Source organism: Trematomus bernacchii, unplaced genomic scaffold (genome assembly GCF_902827165.1).
Source record: "Trematomus bernacchii unplaced genomic scaffold, fTreBer1.1, whole genome shotgun sequence".
NCBI classification, from domain to species: domain Eukaryota; kingdom Metazoa; phylum Chordata; class Actinopteri; order Perciformes; family Nototheniidae; genus Trematomus; species Trematomus bernacchii.
Window position 1 is genome coordinate 2871374 of NW_022987720.1, and position 17863 is coordinate 2889236.

Genomic DNA, 17863 nt, shown 5'->3' on the forward strand with positions numbered 1-17863 from the left:
AGTAACTAAAAGGTACTAAATAAATGTAGTGGAGTAAAAGTATACAATTTACCTCTGAATTGTAGTGGAGTAGAGGTACAGAGTAGCATAACATGGAAATACTCAAGTACAACTGTCCCAAAATTGTACATAAGTAGGCCTACAGTACTTGTGGAAATGTACTTAGTTACTTCCCACCTCTGTTGAGGACACAGATTTCCAGCATCCTGAACACAGGGTGGCACTGATGTCTAATGTTTGCCTTTGAAAACTGAACCACGCATGCGCAGAAAAACTAAAATAGTCTTGAGAGCTGAAGTTTGAACCCTACAGAGCAAACATTACGGTAGGACTAAATCATTGTAGTAAAGTAGCGCAGGGCTTTTCAAACATTACTGGAGAGACGGTTCAATGCGTTGAGTTTACTGCCTGTTGATTTACAACGGATGACGTCGCTCCTTAGTTTAATAATGCAGAGCACGAGCCAGAATTGAACGTGCAGAGATGCATGAAAGCTATGTAAAACCTGGTATTTTTGGCATATTGTATTTTACTTTCTTTGTATTGGGTCCATGGACTTTATAAAATAGCTTGGGACAAACTAAATCATTTCTGGCATACTGCATAGTTTGGTAGTAAACCGCAGTAAAGTTCGTTTTGGTTGGATATTAGATAAGACCCTCCGGTTCCAGCGTCAAACACAGTCAGAGGAAGGTGAGCTCACATCTGAGCCACAGGGTGTCACTACGGGACCATCAATAGATTCAATACATGTTACCAGACTGACACAAAACAATGTTTTATGTCCATACCTTCGTTCTAACTTTTATAACTAATGTGTGATTTGTATCAATAGATTCGATGCCCTGTGGCCCAGTGACTCCAAATCCAAAACAGATAGGATTTCTACAATGGATAAATAAGACACACCTCTTTCTATTGGATTTTGGTGCTTTTTCAATTTTACATGAATATTGTTATTACATTCTGCAGTTTGTTTGGCCTTTAACAGTTATATTTTACACACCACAAATAAGACACACCTTTTCTTAGTGCTTCTTATTTATACTTATTGTTATTAACATTCAGCTGTTTTAATTTGCCCCATTGAGCCTGCAATGCGTGAATGTTTTAAATGAGAAGAAGCAGTTGTTTTGTTATAACTGTAATCCAGATTTGAAATTGTGTTTAGCCAACAAACAAAAAAAGTGTTGTCAGAAGTGGGATTCGAACCCACGCCTCAAGAGGACACTGCGACCTGAACGCAGCCATAATGGCGCGTTTCCACTACAGCGCGGAGCACGGTTTAAGAGGGCTGTGACGTCAGCGGCCCGTCTTTGGTTGCGTTTCCACTTGGCCTAGTACCGGCCGGCGGGTCCTAATTCACAGTTTTTCTGGCCTCATAAAATCGCGGGGCTAGGGCCAGAGACAACGAGGCTGAGTCGGGCTGAGTATGCTAAACTAGAGAGAGGATCGCTGGCTACAACTACAACAAGATGGACATATTTGACCGTGATTTAATTGTAATACACGTTTCAAAATGATGCCGAAGTAACAACATACTGATACCGGTTAGTAAAAACCATGAATTAATGCTTTGTCAAGTCTGCAGATAGACGGCAGGCGAAAAACCTTTTAAAATGCGTGTTTTCTAGATGGAGATTGGCTAAGCTAACGCAGTATATGCTCCGACCGTCCACACTCACAACAACGGCCTATACAGACATAAATAAAGCAGCGACTGTATTCACCATGACACAGGCAGTCTGTGGTTTGTACTTGTTTAACTTTTGTCTAGTTTCTGAACATATATGAGGAGCTGTGAGCTCTGAGTGCTAACAGCTAACGGCTGTGTTGTTTTTCTGGGGTTCTCATTGAAGATCACGTCACGGCTCCGCCTACACTGCGTTACTATAGATACTACCCCAGTTCCTAAACTGTAATGGAAATGCGCCATAAAGTGAGCCAGTCCTAACGAGGCCCAGCCATACCGAGCGGGGCCGAGCGAGGCCGTGTAGTGGAAACGCGCCATAATCGGATGGCCGCAGTCCTCGAACATTACTTATAGTTAAGCTATAAAAGAAGCTCAAAAAAGAAGTTGTAGCCTGCAGCCGTCTTGCCAGTGCCACTAATCGAGACAACACCCACATGTCACTCAAAGACGCAACTGAAAATGTGTTTAAGCCGATATATGATTAAAATGGGTTACATAATTGAGAATACACCCCACGTACAAAACAGACGTGGGGTGTATTCTAAAATAGGAAGTTTTAGCGTGAAGTTGGGAGTCACGTTGTGAGTTTGAATAGGACGTTAAAGCGTGTGGACGTCACTATTGCCTTGACGACGTGAAGTAGTTTTTACAGATTCTTATTCATTTTTCAATGGAGGTTAAATGCATTTCAAGAAGAAGATGTAAGGTTATTGTGACTGGATGAGATGAGCTGCTCTCGAAACCTAGGCTAGTTTCTGTAGTATCACTGCGCCATCATTCTTCAACATTTGGCCAATCATAAGCAAGCTTTGACCGCATTACTGTAGTATCACTGCGCCATTATTTTCACTAATCGAGACAGCACCCACATGTCACTCAAAGCCGCTACTGAAAATGTGTGACAGGCAACCGATATATAATTAAAAACGGGTTAAATATTGAAAAATACACCCCAGTTTAAACGGGGAATATCAGCTAATGAGACCAGGACCTACTTTTTGTTGCAAACTGTTAATGTTAGCTTTGGTGTGAAGTTAAGGAGTCACGTTGTGAGTTTTGAATAGGACGTTAAAGCGTGTTTACGTCACTATTGCCTTGACTACGTGAAGTCATTTTTACATTTTCTTTCTTACTGGTTAACAATGCATTTCAAGAAGAAATGTATGAATAGTACAGCGGATAAGCACAACAATTGTGCATTTTATGAGAAAAGCATGACATTTCTAACATAGTTAGTGCATACCATAAGGTTTATTTTCAGATGTGGAGGGAAGTCAGATTTGACCTGTGAGGACCAAGCCCCCAGGAAGTGCGCCGGACTCAGATGAAAATATTCGTGCTGGCCAAACGGCGGTACTACACTTCCTTTTGGTTGCCAGGCCCGGAAACACTTTTTCCCATTGACTTACATGGGGAAAGAGTGGTCTGTAAATCGTTGGATCATTTTTTTTAAACTAAATAAACTACCCAGTATGAACACTTGTATAGCCCTTATTAAAAACATTCGTTCCTCAAGTTGTAAAAATGTGCTAATAACGTTATTCTGAGAGTTATTTCCCTCTGCATTATGAACGCGCATCTAACCCACGGGACCGCGCCGCCCGGCACATTCATGTTACGTGTTCAGCACTACATGCGTTTATCTTTACCCATGGATGCACAATAAGAACGGACCCATATCGCCTTACTGCCAGCCCACGGAGCTGTAATAATGGATATATTGCACATGTTTGCTGTAATTCATCATTTGTAAAATATTATACTACATGGGCTGTATGATTAAATCTTGTACCGTAAATGTTGTATTAAATAAAGTTAATATTACCGACGTAGATTAACGTCCCTGTAGCTTCTTATTGCACTAAGAAGCTTATTGCACTGTATATATATACATATATATATATATATATATATATAAATACAGTGCAATCATTCTTTCATGCTAAATGAAGCTCTGTTGCTTGGATATCACTAGATCCTGTTACAGCGTAATATAAAAGTACATAACGATTGATGTGTAAATTAGCATAATTACTAGCTAACCGCTAGCTGCTAACTGCCGCCTCGTTAATATCAAATCTATCATAACAAACCATTACCATGCTGTCATAAACGTGCAGTGCTGTTACGTGTACGCAAATTGACGTGCTTGATGTGAACGAGCATTTTGGGGGGCATGGTTAAAGTTGCGCATGTGCTATGAGCGCACATACGGGTACTTCTCAGGCATGCCGGGTAATCTGTGACGTTTCGCTCTCTCAAAAGTTGGGCCATTTTATCATCATGCGCGAATGAGCAACTCTCATAGGAATGAATGAGGCCCCGCCTCCCACGCTGTATCAAGTTCTTATTATACATCCATGGTGAGGACCGTGAGAGGTCAAATCCAAGATGGCCGCCAGTCTCTCGGGTCAAATGTTCAAACACGCTTAATTTTGAAACCAAACATTGTAGAAAAACATTTAAGGTGTCATATCCAACTAAATTAGGGATGCCCAATCATTTGATGATACTTTTGAGATCGCCAGAATTCAAGAAAATGCATTTAGGTGAAGATAAAGGTAGAAATTAACCAAAAATAAGCTGTCAATCAGTTGAAAGTGTGTGTGTGTGTGTGTGTGTGTGTGTGTGTGTGTGTGTGTGTGTGTGTGTGTGTGTGTGTGTGTGTGTGTGTGTGTGGTCACCCAGCGCTAGCATTAATACAGAGACTGGAGGAATATGGCTTTACTTGGCACAGTCTGCATGCTGAAGCAAACATTTGTTTTTGTCTTCAAATACATACTTACATGATTGTGACGAGCATAATATTTGCTCCCCGCCCAACTCTCTAAGTGCTTGAACTCCGTGACAGGAGGATGAAGTATGTATAAATGGATGGAACTATCAACAAAACAACAGCGTTTTATTCCCCAATGTCATATTTAATAGAAAAATAATGATGCACCACTTATTGGAGAAAGAAGAATGGGGAACAGAAAGGTTTAGAGAGGGACAACATGCTGAAACCTTGCAACTTCAGTGCCAGAGAAAAAAGGTACTGTGAGTACACTTGTGGTTATTGTCCTCATGTTGCACATAGAACATTCAATTAAGATGTTTACCGCATGTGGGCAAAAATCCATCAATCTTTCAATTTTCTAAAACTTGTTATATCCTTAGAGTCATTTAAAATGAGTTATTTTCTCCATGCCATGGAGTCTAAATGGGTAAACCTTTGTATTTGTAATTGTACAGCCATGCTAGGACAAACAAATCCCCTTTGCCAATGTTCTCTCTGCACTCTCTGTCACACACACAACATACATAACCCTTTCTTTGCATGACCTCTAAATGTCCATGTGAGCCACTAAAGAACAGAAAAAAAGCTGCGCTACCTTGGCTTTATAGGTGGACAGGCAGGGAATCGAACCCCAACCCTCTATAAGTGGAAAGGGACAGCGGTGAACCTTATAGTTGAGTGCAGCCCTTTGTTAACAGCGAGGGTTAAGAGAGCTGTTTGTGCTCTACATGGAACTGTTTTCCATCTCCCTCTTTGGTTTACATTATTATTATTATTTTTCTATTAAATATGACATTGGGGAATAAAACGCTGTTTTGTTGATAGTTCCATCCATTTATACATACTTCATCCTCCAGTCTCTGTAGTAATGCTAGCGCTGGGTGACCATAAATCCACTGGAATATACCACACACACACACACACATTTTGCAAATTTCAACTGATTGACAGCTTATTTTTGGTCAATTTCTACCTTTATCTTCACCTAAATGCATTTTCTTGAATTCTGGCGATCTCAAAAGTATCATCAAATGATTGGGCATCCCTAATTTAGTTGGATATACCACATCACACACACACGCACACACATTTTGCAAATTTCAACTGATTGACAGCTTATTTTGGTCAATTTCTACCTTTATCTTCAACTAAATTCATTTTCTTGAATTCTGGCGATCTCAAAAGTATCACCAAATGATTGGGCATCCCTAATTTAGTTGGATATGACACCTTAAATGTTTTTCTACAATGTTTGGTTCCAAAATTAAGCGTGTTTGAACATTTGACCCGAGAGACTGGTGGCCATCTTGGATTTGACCTCTCACGGTCCTCACGGGTCAAATCTGACTTCCCTCCACATCTGAAAATAAACCTTATGGTATGCTCTAACTATGTTAGAAATGTCATGCTTTTCTCATAAAATGCACAATTGTTATAATATGAGAGCTTATCCGCTGTACTAATAATAGAACATGTTGCTTACTTCCCATTGGAATTAATAAAGCATTTCGATTGTTTACATTTCTTTATATTATCTAAACACAATTGCGTTGCTAGGCAACAGCATGGTTCCATTCTTACTTCCTGTCAGCTGATGTCCTTCACTCCTTATTTGGAATGGAACCTTCAGAATTATGACATCATATTTTGCCTTTATGTAGAATTCTGAATTCTGCATTGATCTTCTAGGATCTTGGCTGTGACGGTAAATTCATCAGAGCATCAGAGCAGCAGGCAGAAGGAATTTGTCCAGCTAGTGTCAGATCATTGCAGAAATAGGTTTTGTTGCAAGCAAACATTAGGGATACTTGCAGTGTTTTTTAGCGAGATAATCTTCACAAGTGAACTCAACTTTTGTGGGATTTTTGTGACGTTAATTCAGTCGAACAATTACATTTTGTTTGCTAAACAACAGGTCATTTCGTCACAGCAGTAGAGATGGAGATGAACAATAGAGATGAGCTGGCAGTCAAGCTCGAGATTCTGCAAAAAGAAAATCAGGAAATTAAGTTGTTGCTGGAGCAGGAGAGGACTTTAAGCGATAAGCTTGAGATTGAAGGCGCTAAAAATAAGGAAGCGATGCTCAAAGCATATACAGAAGAATCAGCTTTGCAGTTTAAGCACAATTTGAAAGTGAAAGCCCAGGAAATTGAGCAGAACGTCTTGCGCGTCAACAATGAGGACCTGAACATGAAATACAGAAACCTCCAGAGGTCACACAAGAAGGTCGAAGCCGAGATGGCTGCCTTGAGAAAGGCAAACCAGGAACTCAAACAACTGAAAGAACCCTGTGTTGAGGAGCAAGGTGTAGAGATGGCTGCTTTGCGTGAGACAAATCAGGAACTCCAACAACAGAAGCAGCGTTGTGTGGAGGAGAAGGATAAAGAGATAGCTGCCTTGTTTCAGTGTTTTGTTTTCCTTCAGCAAGGCAGCTATCTCTTTATCCTTCTCCTCCACACAACGCTGCTTCTGTTGTTTCAGTGTTTTGTTTTCCTTCAAGAGAAGGAGCGTTGTGTTGAGAAAGATGCAAAGACGGCCGCCTTGCAAAAGACTAACCAAAAACTCAAACAACAAAAGGAGCGTTGTCTTGAGGAAAAATCTGTAGAGATAGCTGCTCTGCGTGAGAGAAACCAGGAACTCAAACAACTGAAGGAGCGTTGCGTTGAGGAGAAAGATGCAGAGATAGTCGCTTTGCATGAGAGAAACCACGAACTGGAACAACAGAAGGAACGTTGTGTGGAGGAGAAGGATGCAGAGATAGTCGCTTTGCATGAGAGAAACCACGAACTGGAACAACAGAAGGAACGTTGTGTGGAGGAGAAGGATGCAGAGATAGTCGCTTTGCATGAGAGAAACCAGGAACTGGAACAACAGAAGGAACGTTGTGTGGAGGAAAAGGATGCAGAGATAGTCGCTTTGCATGAGAGAAACCAGGAACTGGAACAACAGAAGGAACGTTGTGTTGAGGAAAAGGATGCAGAGATAGTCGCTTTGCATGAGAGAAACCAGGAACTGGAACAACAGAAGGAACGTTGTGTTGAGGAAAAGGATGCAGAGATAGTCGCTTTGCATGAGAGAAACCAGGAACTGGAACAACAGAAGGAACGTTGTGTTGAGGAGAAGGATGCAGAGATAGTTGCTTTGCTGAAGAAACAGCTGAAAAAACCACCAAAGGCACTCTCCATGGTGAAGGAGGAGCTTGTGGAGGTAAAGGTGGAGTTGGAGGTGGAACAGGAAGTGAGGGTGGATCCACCTGAGCAAACCAATGAGCCGATCCCAACACCACGGTGGAGAAGATTCATCAATTCCTTTTCTTGTATCCACCCAAACATCAACGATGACTAAAAAGGAAAACATAAGACTCAAAGGCAGCCCTGACATCGGCTTTAAAAACTTTAAAAAACAAACTCACAACATCAAAAATTAGTAAGACATTAAAACATTTCAAGTACAGTCTAAAGCTCAAAGTGAGTGAGCAACAACATATACTCACAGCCAGTCAGGATATATATTTAAAACACTTCACAGTTATTAGATCTGGTTAGACATCAACAAAGGTTCCAGAAGAGACTCACAGTGATGTGCAGTTTTAGCCACTAGGGGCAAAAAAACAACCTTAATTTTAAAATAAATAAACTATTCCTTTGCTTCTAGCACCCCTAAATAAGAGGAACATTTAGTCATTACAAGTTATCAGGTTTATGTTATATCGTCATGTTTGGTTTATAGTGTTCATTTTCATATTTAAGTTATATTTTTCATATTTACTTAATAGTTCATTTTTATATGTATCTTATATTTTTCATATTTACTTAATAGTACATTTCTATATTTATGTTTAGTCCATTGTTTTCTTGTTAAGTTAAAGTCTTGTCAATCAATAAAAAAATAATAATGATAATGATAACAATACTGACACGTTTGATTTATTTCACGTTTGTTTCTTCTCCTGTCTAAGTTTAGCTTCTTGCTTTTAATTTCAAGTCACCAGAGATTTAGTCTGAGAATTCAACTAATAATAACAATCAATACAAAGACATTCAAATTCAAAATAACACTAGAATTCTTTCTCGTTTGTTCCTCCTGTTTTTGTCAAGTTACCTTTGTATTGAGTGACTTTAGCTCACCTGGCTCTGCCCTGATCAATACACTGACTTAAAGCTACTTCAGTACTTACTTTATTACCTTGTTTACATTCACAATTATCATAATAAATATAAACAAATGAAAAAACAACACTATGTATTTGATTTCTTTCAAGTTTGTTTTAGTCAACTATTTGATTTTAAATGCAACAGCACCAGCAAAAGTAGATTTTTTTTACATTTCTGCTGATGTCCAGGTGTACAGTATATCAGTATGTAGTGTCTCTAATTTAAAGAGTCCTCTCCTGCTGATGTTTAGGGTGTATTTCAGTATGTAGTGTCTCTACTTTAAAGAGTCCTCTCCTGCTGATGTTCAGGTGTACTGTATATCAGTATGTAGTGTCTCTACTTTAAAGAGTCCTCTCCTGCTGATGTTCAGGTGTATATCAGTATGTAGTGTCTCTACTTAAAGAGTCCTCTCCTGCTGATGTTCAGGTGTATATCAGTATGTAGTCCCTCTACTTTAAAGAGTCCTCTCCTGCTGATGTTCAGGGTGTACTGTATATCAGTATGTAGTGTCTCTACTTTAAAGAGTCCTCTCCTGCTGATGTTCAGGTGTACTGTATATCAGTATGTAGTGTCTCTACTTTAAAGAGTCCTCTCCTGCTGATGTTCAGGTGTATATCAGTATGTAGTGTCTCTACTTTAAGAGTCCTCTCCTGCTGATGTTCAGGTGTATATCAGTATGTAGTCCCTCTACTTTAAAGAGTCCTCTCCTGCTGATGTTCAGGGTGTACTGTATATCAGTATGTAGTGTCTCTACTTTAAAGAGTCCTCTCCTGCTGATGTTCAGGTGTATATCAGTATGTGAGTGATTCTACAATTTAGGGTACATTCCATGTCCATTGATGTCCATTGATGATAATTATAATTATTCTAACTATTTGCTTCAAAAATATCATATTTTGCCTATTATTGGAAAGCATGTTATAATATCACACAAACATTATGTGCATCCTATGCTTTATTTAGCGTGAAATGTGTCATGATGTTCTTAAATTGGTCAGTTTTTTGCTCTGTCCGTTTTTCAGTTGAGGGTGTCTTGGATTCAAAATAATGAATAAAAACCATTAAAGTAAATTAAAAAAATTATTCATTTATTTCAAAAGTCTAAATACTAAGAATAATAACATATTTTTCATTGATTTCCTCCTTTAAATAATTTAAATATCTTAATATATGAATGTCCGCAAAAGTTCTGTCAACTATGTTACTAACAGAACTCCCCCCCCTTTAACTCAAATATGGTTTGTCCCAATACCATGTCACCAGCATCACATGATGCCAATGTTCCTCTTTGGCAGACATTTTGAACACACTGTGGTGATTGTCCTCTAATTTTTTACAATATTTTATGTATAATAGCACATTGTCAATGAGTATATTAATTGACCATCAACAATGTTACGTACATTGTTATGGTTTACATTGTTTAATGATTTTAATTCAATTATATGTTCAAATGTGATGTTAACCTGTTCAAGAAAATGACATGTGGTCATCCAGGCAAGGCCTACCATTGAAATGATGGGTCAAAATAGGGAAATTGTCAACTAGGTTACCTTCAACTAAGTTACCCAGTACTGTAATAACTGTAGTAACTTAGTTGACAGGTAACCTAGTTGACAATTTGTATGACATGTAGACGTCATTACACATCATTATCAATGGAATTTTGCACTTCTGCCTTGAAATGAACATAGTGCTGATGGTTAATAATGTGTCCAGTCAATTATGTTATTTGCGTCAAATGTTTGACTTTCATTGTCAACTATGTTGCACCTCATTTTTTCAAATTTAAAATATCTAAAATAGTGCTTCTGATATCCTTTATAGTATAATGTATATCTACACAGGTTGGAGTTTTACATGACATCTCTTAAAACTATCAAAATGACCTGTATGGTAGTTTTATAATACAAAATATCCCTAAACTTAATGACAGTGCTGAACATATCACATGAAAAAACAAAACTTTAATACAATTATTTTTTAAACTTTAAAAAGATCTTTGGATATATGGTAGAATAGACTCAAGAGCCTTTCAAATTTGATTTTACTTGAAGTGCAGGACTTAATCAAATGATTGTAATGACATCAAGTTTGTCCGCAACATAGTTGACAACCTGAGTAGTGAAAACATCCTTTCCCTTCAAATAAAAAAAAAAATAAAAATGTTTAAGCTTTGCAACTAGTGGATATGTTACACTGAGGAATATACTAACTTGAACCACTGATTGTTCTATTGAGAAAGAACACTTTCTTTGTACTGTTTTGTTGATGTGAAATGCACCCTAAATTATAGAATCAGTCATGTAGTGTCTCTACTTTAAAGAGTCCTCTCCTGCTGATGTTCAGGTGTATATCGGTATGTAGTGTCTTTACTTTAAAGAGTCCTACAATTAGATGTAAAACAGCTGCAAAGAGACAGAAAATTACAACAAAGAGACAATTAATCACCATAAAAAAATATTTTAGTAGAGAAATGTTTTCATTGAAGTTAATGTGTTGAAGGGAATCCTGTAAAAAAAAGTTTTATTCAAAATGGCACTTTATCAAAATGCAATTGAGTGCAACTTCAACGTAACTGTATTTTTGGTTCCTATTAGATAAGATGTACTTTATTGATCCCAAATTGGGGAAATGTTTGCGTTGCAGCAGCATAAAAACAAGGCATTGCACATCATTAGAAATTAAAAGAGTAGAAATAAACATTTCAAAAATGTGAAACATATCAAAATAGAAATTAAAAAGTAGAAAATATGCATTTGACGTGAAGATGAAACATATAGTACAGCGGATAAGCACAACAATTGTGCATTTTATGAGAAAAGCATGACATTTCTAACATAGTTAGTGCATACCATAAGGTTTATTTTCAGATGTGGAGGGAAGTCAGATTTGACCTGTGAGGACCGTGAGAGGTCAAATCCAAGATGGCCGCCAGTCTCTCGGGTCAAATGTTCAAACACACGCTTAATTTGGAACCAAACATTGTAGAAAAAACATTTAAGGTGTCATATCCAACTAAATTAGGGATGCCCAATCATTTGATGATACTTTTGAGATCGCCAGAATTCAAGAAAATGCATTTAGGTGAAGATAAAGGTAGAAATTGACCAAAAATAAGCTGTCAATCAGTTGAAATGTGGTGTGTGTGTGTGTGGTGTGTGTGTGTGTGTGTGTGTGTGTGTGTGGTCACCCAGCGCTAGCATTAATACAGAGACTGGAGGAATATGGCTTTACTTGGCACAGTCCTGCATGCTGAAGCAAACATTTGTTTTTGTCTTCAAATACATACTTACATGATTGTGACGAGCATAATATTTGGTCCCCGCCCAACTCTCTAAGTGCTTGAACTCCGTGACAGGAGGATGAAGTATGTATAAATGGATGGAACTATCAACAAAACAACAGCGTTTTATTCCCCAATGTCATATTTAATAGAAAAATAATGATGCACCACTTATTGGAGAAAGAAGAATGGGGAACAGAAAGGTTTAGAGAGGGACAACATGCTGAAACCTTGCAACTTCAGTGCCAGAGAAAAAAGGTACTGTGAGTACACTTGTGGTTATTGTCCTCATGTTGCACATAGAACATTCAATTAAGATGTTTACCGCATGTGGGCAAAAATCCATCAATCTTTCAATTTTCTAAAACTTGTTATATCCTTAGAGTCATTTAAAATGAGTTTTTTTCTCCATGCCATGGAGTCTAAATGGGTAAACCTTTGTATTTGTAATTGTACAGCCATGCTAGGACAAACAAATCCCCTTTGCCAATGTTCTCTCTGCACTCTCTGTCACACACACACAACATACATAACCCTTTCTTTGCATGACCTCTAAATGTCCATGTGAGCCACTAAAGAACAGAAAAAAAAGCTGCGCTACCTTGGCTTTATAGGTGGACAGGCAGGGAATCGAACCCCAACCCTCTATAAGTGGAAAGGGACAGCGGTGAACCTTATAGTTGAGTGCAGCCCTTTGTTAACAGCGAGGGTTAAGAGAGCTGTTTGTGCTCTACATGGAACTGTTTTCCATCTCCCTCTTTGGTTTACATTATTATTATTATTTTTCTATTAAATATGACATTGGGGAATAAAACGCTGTTTTGTTGATAGTTCCATCCATTTATACATACTTCATCCTCCTGTCACGGAGTTCAAGCACTTAGACTTAGACTTAGAGAGTTGGGCGGGGAACAAATATGATGCTCGTCACAATCATGTTAGTATGTATTTGAAGACAAAAACAAATGTTTTCATCAGCATGCAGACTGTGCCAAGTAAAGCCATATTCCTCCAGTCTCTGTAGTAATGCTAGCGCTGGGTGACCATAAATCCACTGGAATATACCACACACACACACACACACACATTTTGCAAATTTCAACTGATTGACAGCTTATTTTTGGTCAATTTCTACCTTTATCTTCAACTAAATTCATTCTCTTGAATTCTGGCGATCTCAAAAGTATCACCAAATGATTGGGCATCCCTCATTTAGTTGGATATGACACCTTAAATGTTTTTCTACAATGTTTGGTTCCAAAATTAAGCGTGTTTGAACATTTGACCCGAGAGACTGGTGGCCATCTTGGATTTGACCTCTCACGGTCCTCACGGGTCAAATCTGACTTCCCTCCACATCTGAAAATAAACCTTATGGTATGCTCTAACTATGTTAGAAATGTCATGCTTTTCTCATAAAATGCACAATTGTTATAATATGAGAGCTTATCCGCTGTACATCCATTTATACATACTTCATCCTCCAGTCTCTGTAGTAATGCTAGCGCTGGGTGACCATAAATCCACTGGAATATACCACACACACACACACACATTTTGCAAATTTCAACTGATTGACAGCTTATTTTTGGTCAATTTCTACCTTTATCTTCACCTAAATGCATTTTCTTGAATTCTGGGCGATCTCAAAAGTATCATCAAATGATTGGGCATCCCTAATTTAGTTGGATATACCACATCACACACACACGCACACACATTTTGCAAATTTCAACTGATTGACAGCTTATTTTTGGTCAATTTCTACCTTTATCTTCAACTAAATTCATTTTCTTGAATTCTGGCGATCTCAAAAGTATCACCAAATGATTGGGCATCCCTAATTTAGTTGGATATGACACCTTAAATGTTTTTCTACAATGTTTGGTTCCAAAATTAAGCGTGTTTGAACATTTGACCCGAGAGACTGGTGGCCATCTTGGATTTGACCTCTCACGGTCCTCACGGGTCAAATCTGACTTCCCTCCACATCTGAAAATAAACCTTATGGTATGCTCTAACTATGTTAGAAATGTCATGCTTTTCTCATAAAATGCACAATTGTTATAATATGAGAGCTTATCCGCTGTACTAATAATAGAACATGTTGCTTACTTCCCATTGGAATTAATAAAGCATTTCGATTGTTTACATTTCTTTATATTATCTAAACACAATTGCGTTGCTAGGCAACAGCATGGTTCCATTCTTACTTCCTGTCAGCTGATGTCCTTCACTCCTTATTTGGAATGGAACCTTCAGAATTATGACATCATATTTGCCTTTATGTAGAATTCTGAATTCTGCATTGATCTTCTAGGATCTTGGCTGTGACGGTAAATTCATCAGAGCATCAGAGCACCAGAGCAGCAGGCAGAAGGAATTTGTCCAGCTAGTGTCAGATCATTGCAGAAATAGGTTTTGTTGCAAGCAAACATTAGGGATACTTGCAGTGTTTTTTAGCGAGATAATCTTCACAAGTGAACTCAACTTTTGTGGGATTTTTGTGACGTTAATTCAGTCGAACAATTACATTTTGTTTGCTAAACAACAGGTCATTTCGTCACAGCAGTAGAGATGGAGATGAACAATAGAGATGAGCTGGCAGTCAAGCTCGAGATTCTGCAAAAAGAAAATCAGGAAATTAAGTTGTTGCTGGAGCAGGAGAGGACTTTAAGCGATAAGCTTGAGATTGAAGGCGCTAAAAATAAGGAAGCGATGCTCAAAGCATATACAGAAGAATCAGCTTTGCAGTTTAAGCACAATTTGAAAGTGAAAGCCCAGGAAATTGAGCAGAACGTCTTGCGCGTCAACAATGAGGACCTGAACATGAAATACAGAAACCTCCAGAGGTCACACAAGAAGGTCGAAGCCGAGATGGCTGCCTTGAGAAAGGCAAACCAGGAACTCAAACAACTGAAAGAACCCTGTGTTGAGGAGCAAGGTGTAGAGATGGCTGCTTTGCGTGAGACAAATCAGGAACTCCAACAACAGAAGCAGCGTTGTGTGGAGGAGAAGGATAAAGAGATAGCTGCCTTGTTTCAGTGTTTTGTTTTCCTTCAGCAAGGCAGCTATCTCTTTATCCTTCTCCTCCACACAACGCTGCTTCTGTTGTTTCAGTGTTTTGTTTTCCTTCAAGAGAAGGAGCGTTGTGTTGAGAAAGATGCAAAGACGGCCGCCTTGCAAAAGACTAACCAAAAACTCAAACAACAAAAGGAGCGTTGTCTTGAGGAAAAATCTGTAGAGATAGCTGCTCTGCGTGAGAGAAACCAGGAACTCAAACAACTGAAGGAGCGTTGCGTTGAGGAGAAAGATGCAGAGATAGTCGCTTTGCATGAGAGAAACCACGAACTGGAACAACAGAAGGAACGTTGTGTGGAGGAGAAGGATGCAGAGATAGTCCGCTTTGCATGAGAGAAACCACGAACTGGAACAACAGAAGGAACGTTGTGTGGAGGAGAAGGATGCAGAGATAGTCGCTTTGCATGAGAGAAACCAGGAACTGGAACAACAGAAGGAACGTTGTGTGGAGGAAAAGGATGCAGAGATAGTCGCTTTGCATGAGAGAAACCAGGAACTGGAACAACAGAAGGAACGTTGTGTTGAGGAAAAGGATGCAGAGATAGTCGCTTTGCATGAGAGAAACCAGGAACTGGAACAACAGAAGGAACGTTGTGTTGAGGAAAAGGATGCAGAGATAGTCGCTTTGCATGAGAGAAACCAGGAACTGGAACAACAGAAGGAACGTTGTGTTGAGGAGAAGGATGCAGAGATAGTTGCTTTGCTGAAGAAACAGCTGAAAAAACCACCAAAGGCACTCTCCATGGTGAAGGAGGAGCTTGTGGAGGTAAAGGTGGAGTTGGAGGTGGAACAGGAAGTGAGGGTGGATCCACCTGAGCAAACCAATGAGCCGATCCCAACACCACGGTGGAGAAGATTCATCAATTCCTTTTCTTGTATCCACCCAAACATCAACGATGACTAAAAAGGAAAACATAAGACTCAAAGGCAGCCCTGACATCGGCTTTAAAAACTTTAAAAAACAAACTCACAACATCAAAAATTAGTAAGACATTAAAACATTTCAAGTACAGTCTAAAGCTCAAAGTGAGTGAGCAACAACATATACTCACAGCCAGTCAGGATATATATTTAAACACTTCACAGTTATTAGATCTGGTTAGACATCAACAAAGGTTCCAGAAGAGACTCACAGTGATGTGCAGTTTTAGCCACTAGGGGCAAAAAAAACAACCTTAATTTTAAAATAAATAAACTATTCCTTTGCTTCTAGCACCCCTAAATAAGAGGAACATTTAGTCATTACAAGTTATCAGGTTTATGTTATATCGTCATGTTTGGTTTATAGTGTTCATTTTCATATTTAAGTTATATTTTTCATATTTACTTAATAGTTCATTTTTATATTTATGTTATATTTATCATGTTTAGTTAGTCAATTTTTATATGTATCTTATATTTTTCATATTTACTTAATAGTACATTTCTATATTTATGTTTAGTCCATTGTTTTCTTGTTAAGTTAAAGTCTTGTCAATCAATAAAAAAATAATAATGATAATGATAACAATACTGACACGTTTGATTTATTTCACGTTTGTTTCTCCTGTCTAAGTTTAGCTTCTTGCTTTTAATTTCAAGTCACCAGAGATTTAGTCTGAGAATTCAACTAATAATAACAATCAATACAAAGACATTCAAATTCAAAATAACACTAGAATTCTTTCTCGTTTGTTCCTCCTGTTTTTGTCAAGTTACCTTTGTATTGAGTGACTTTAGCTCACCTGGCTCTGCCCTGATCAATACACTGACTTAAAGCTACTTCAGTACTTACTTTATTACCTTGTTTACATTCAACAATTATCATAATAAATATAAACAAATGAAAAAACAACACTATGTATTTGATTTCTTTCAAGTTTGTTTTAGTCAACTATTTGATTTTAAATGCAACAGCACCAGCAAAAGTAGATTTTTTTTTACATTTCTGCTGATGTCCAGGTGTACAGTATATCAGTATGTAGTGTCTCTAATTTAAAGAGTCCTCTCCTGCTGATGTTTAGGTGTATTTCAGTATGTAGTGTCTCTACTTTAAAGAGTCCTCTCCTGCTGATGTTCAGGTGTACTGTATATCAGTATGTAGTGTCTCTACTTTAAAGAGTCCTCTCCTGCTGATGTTCAGGTGTATATCAGTATGTAGTGTCTCTACTTTAAAGAGTCCTCTCCTGCTGATGTTCAGGTGTATATCAGTATGTAGTCCCTCTACTTTAAAGAGTCCTCTCCTGCTGATGTTCAGGGTGTACTGTATATCAGTATGTAGTGTCTCTACTTTAAAGAGTCCTCTCCTGCTGATGTTCAGGTGTATATCAGTATGTGAGTGATTCTACAATTTAGGGTACATTCCATGTCCATTGATGTCCATTGATGATAATTATAATTATTCTAACTATTTTCTTCAAAAATATCATATTTTGCCTATTATTGGAAAGCATGTTATAATATCACACAAACATTATGTGCATCCTATGCTTTATTTAGCGTGAAATGTGTCATGATGTTCTTAAATTGTCAGTTTTTGCTCTGTCCGTTTTTCAGTTGAGGGTGTCTTGGATTCAAAATAATGAATAAAAACCATTAAAGTAAATTAAAAAAATTATTCATTTATTTCAAAAGTCTAAATACTAAAGAATAATAACATATTTTTCATTGATTTCCTCCTTTAAATAATTTAAATATCTTAATATATGAATGTCCGCAAAAGTTCTGTCAACTATGTTACTAACAGAACTCCCCCCTTTAACTCAAATATGGTTTGTCCCAATACCATGTCACCAGCATCACATGATGCCATGTTCCTCTTTGGCAGACATTTTGAACACACTGTGGTGATTGTCCTCTAATTTTTTACAATATTTTATGTATAATAGCAC

The 17863-nt window shown here is 38.0% G+C and overlaps 1 protein-coding gene across 2 annotated transcripts in view; it reads left to right on the forward strand.

Moving 5' to 3' along the window:
* The first annotated feature begins 279 nt into the window (after positions 1 to 279).
* LOC117493077 (trans-L-3-hydroxyproline dehydratase) overlaps positions 280 to 17863 on the forward strand; it is a 47902-nt gene continuing 30318 nt past the window's right edge. The window contains exon 1 of one of the 2 annotated variants that reach the window (XM_034143470.1): positions 280 to 325. The gene's annotated coding sequence lies outside the window, so the exon portion shown is untranslated. The remainder of the gene's footprint in view (positions 326 to 17863) is intronic. The other variant, XM_034143469.1, reaches the window with a different exon arrangement.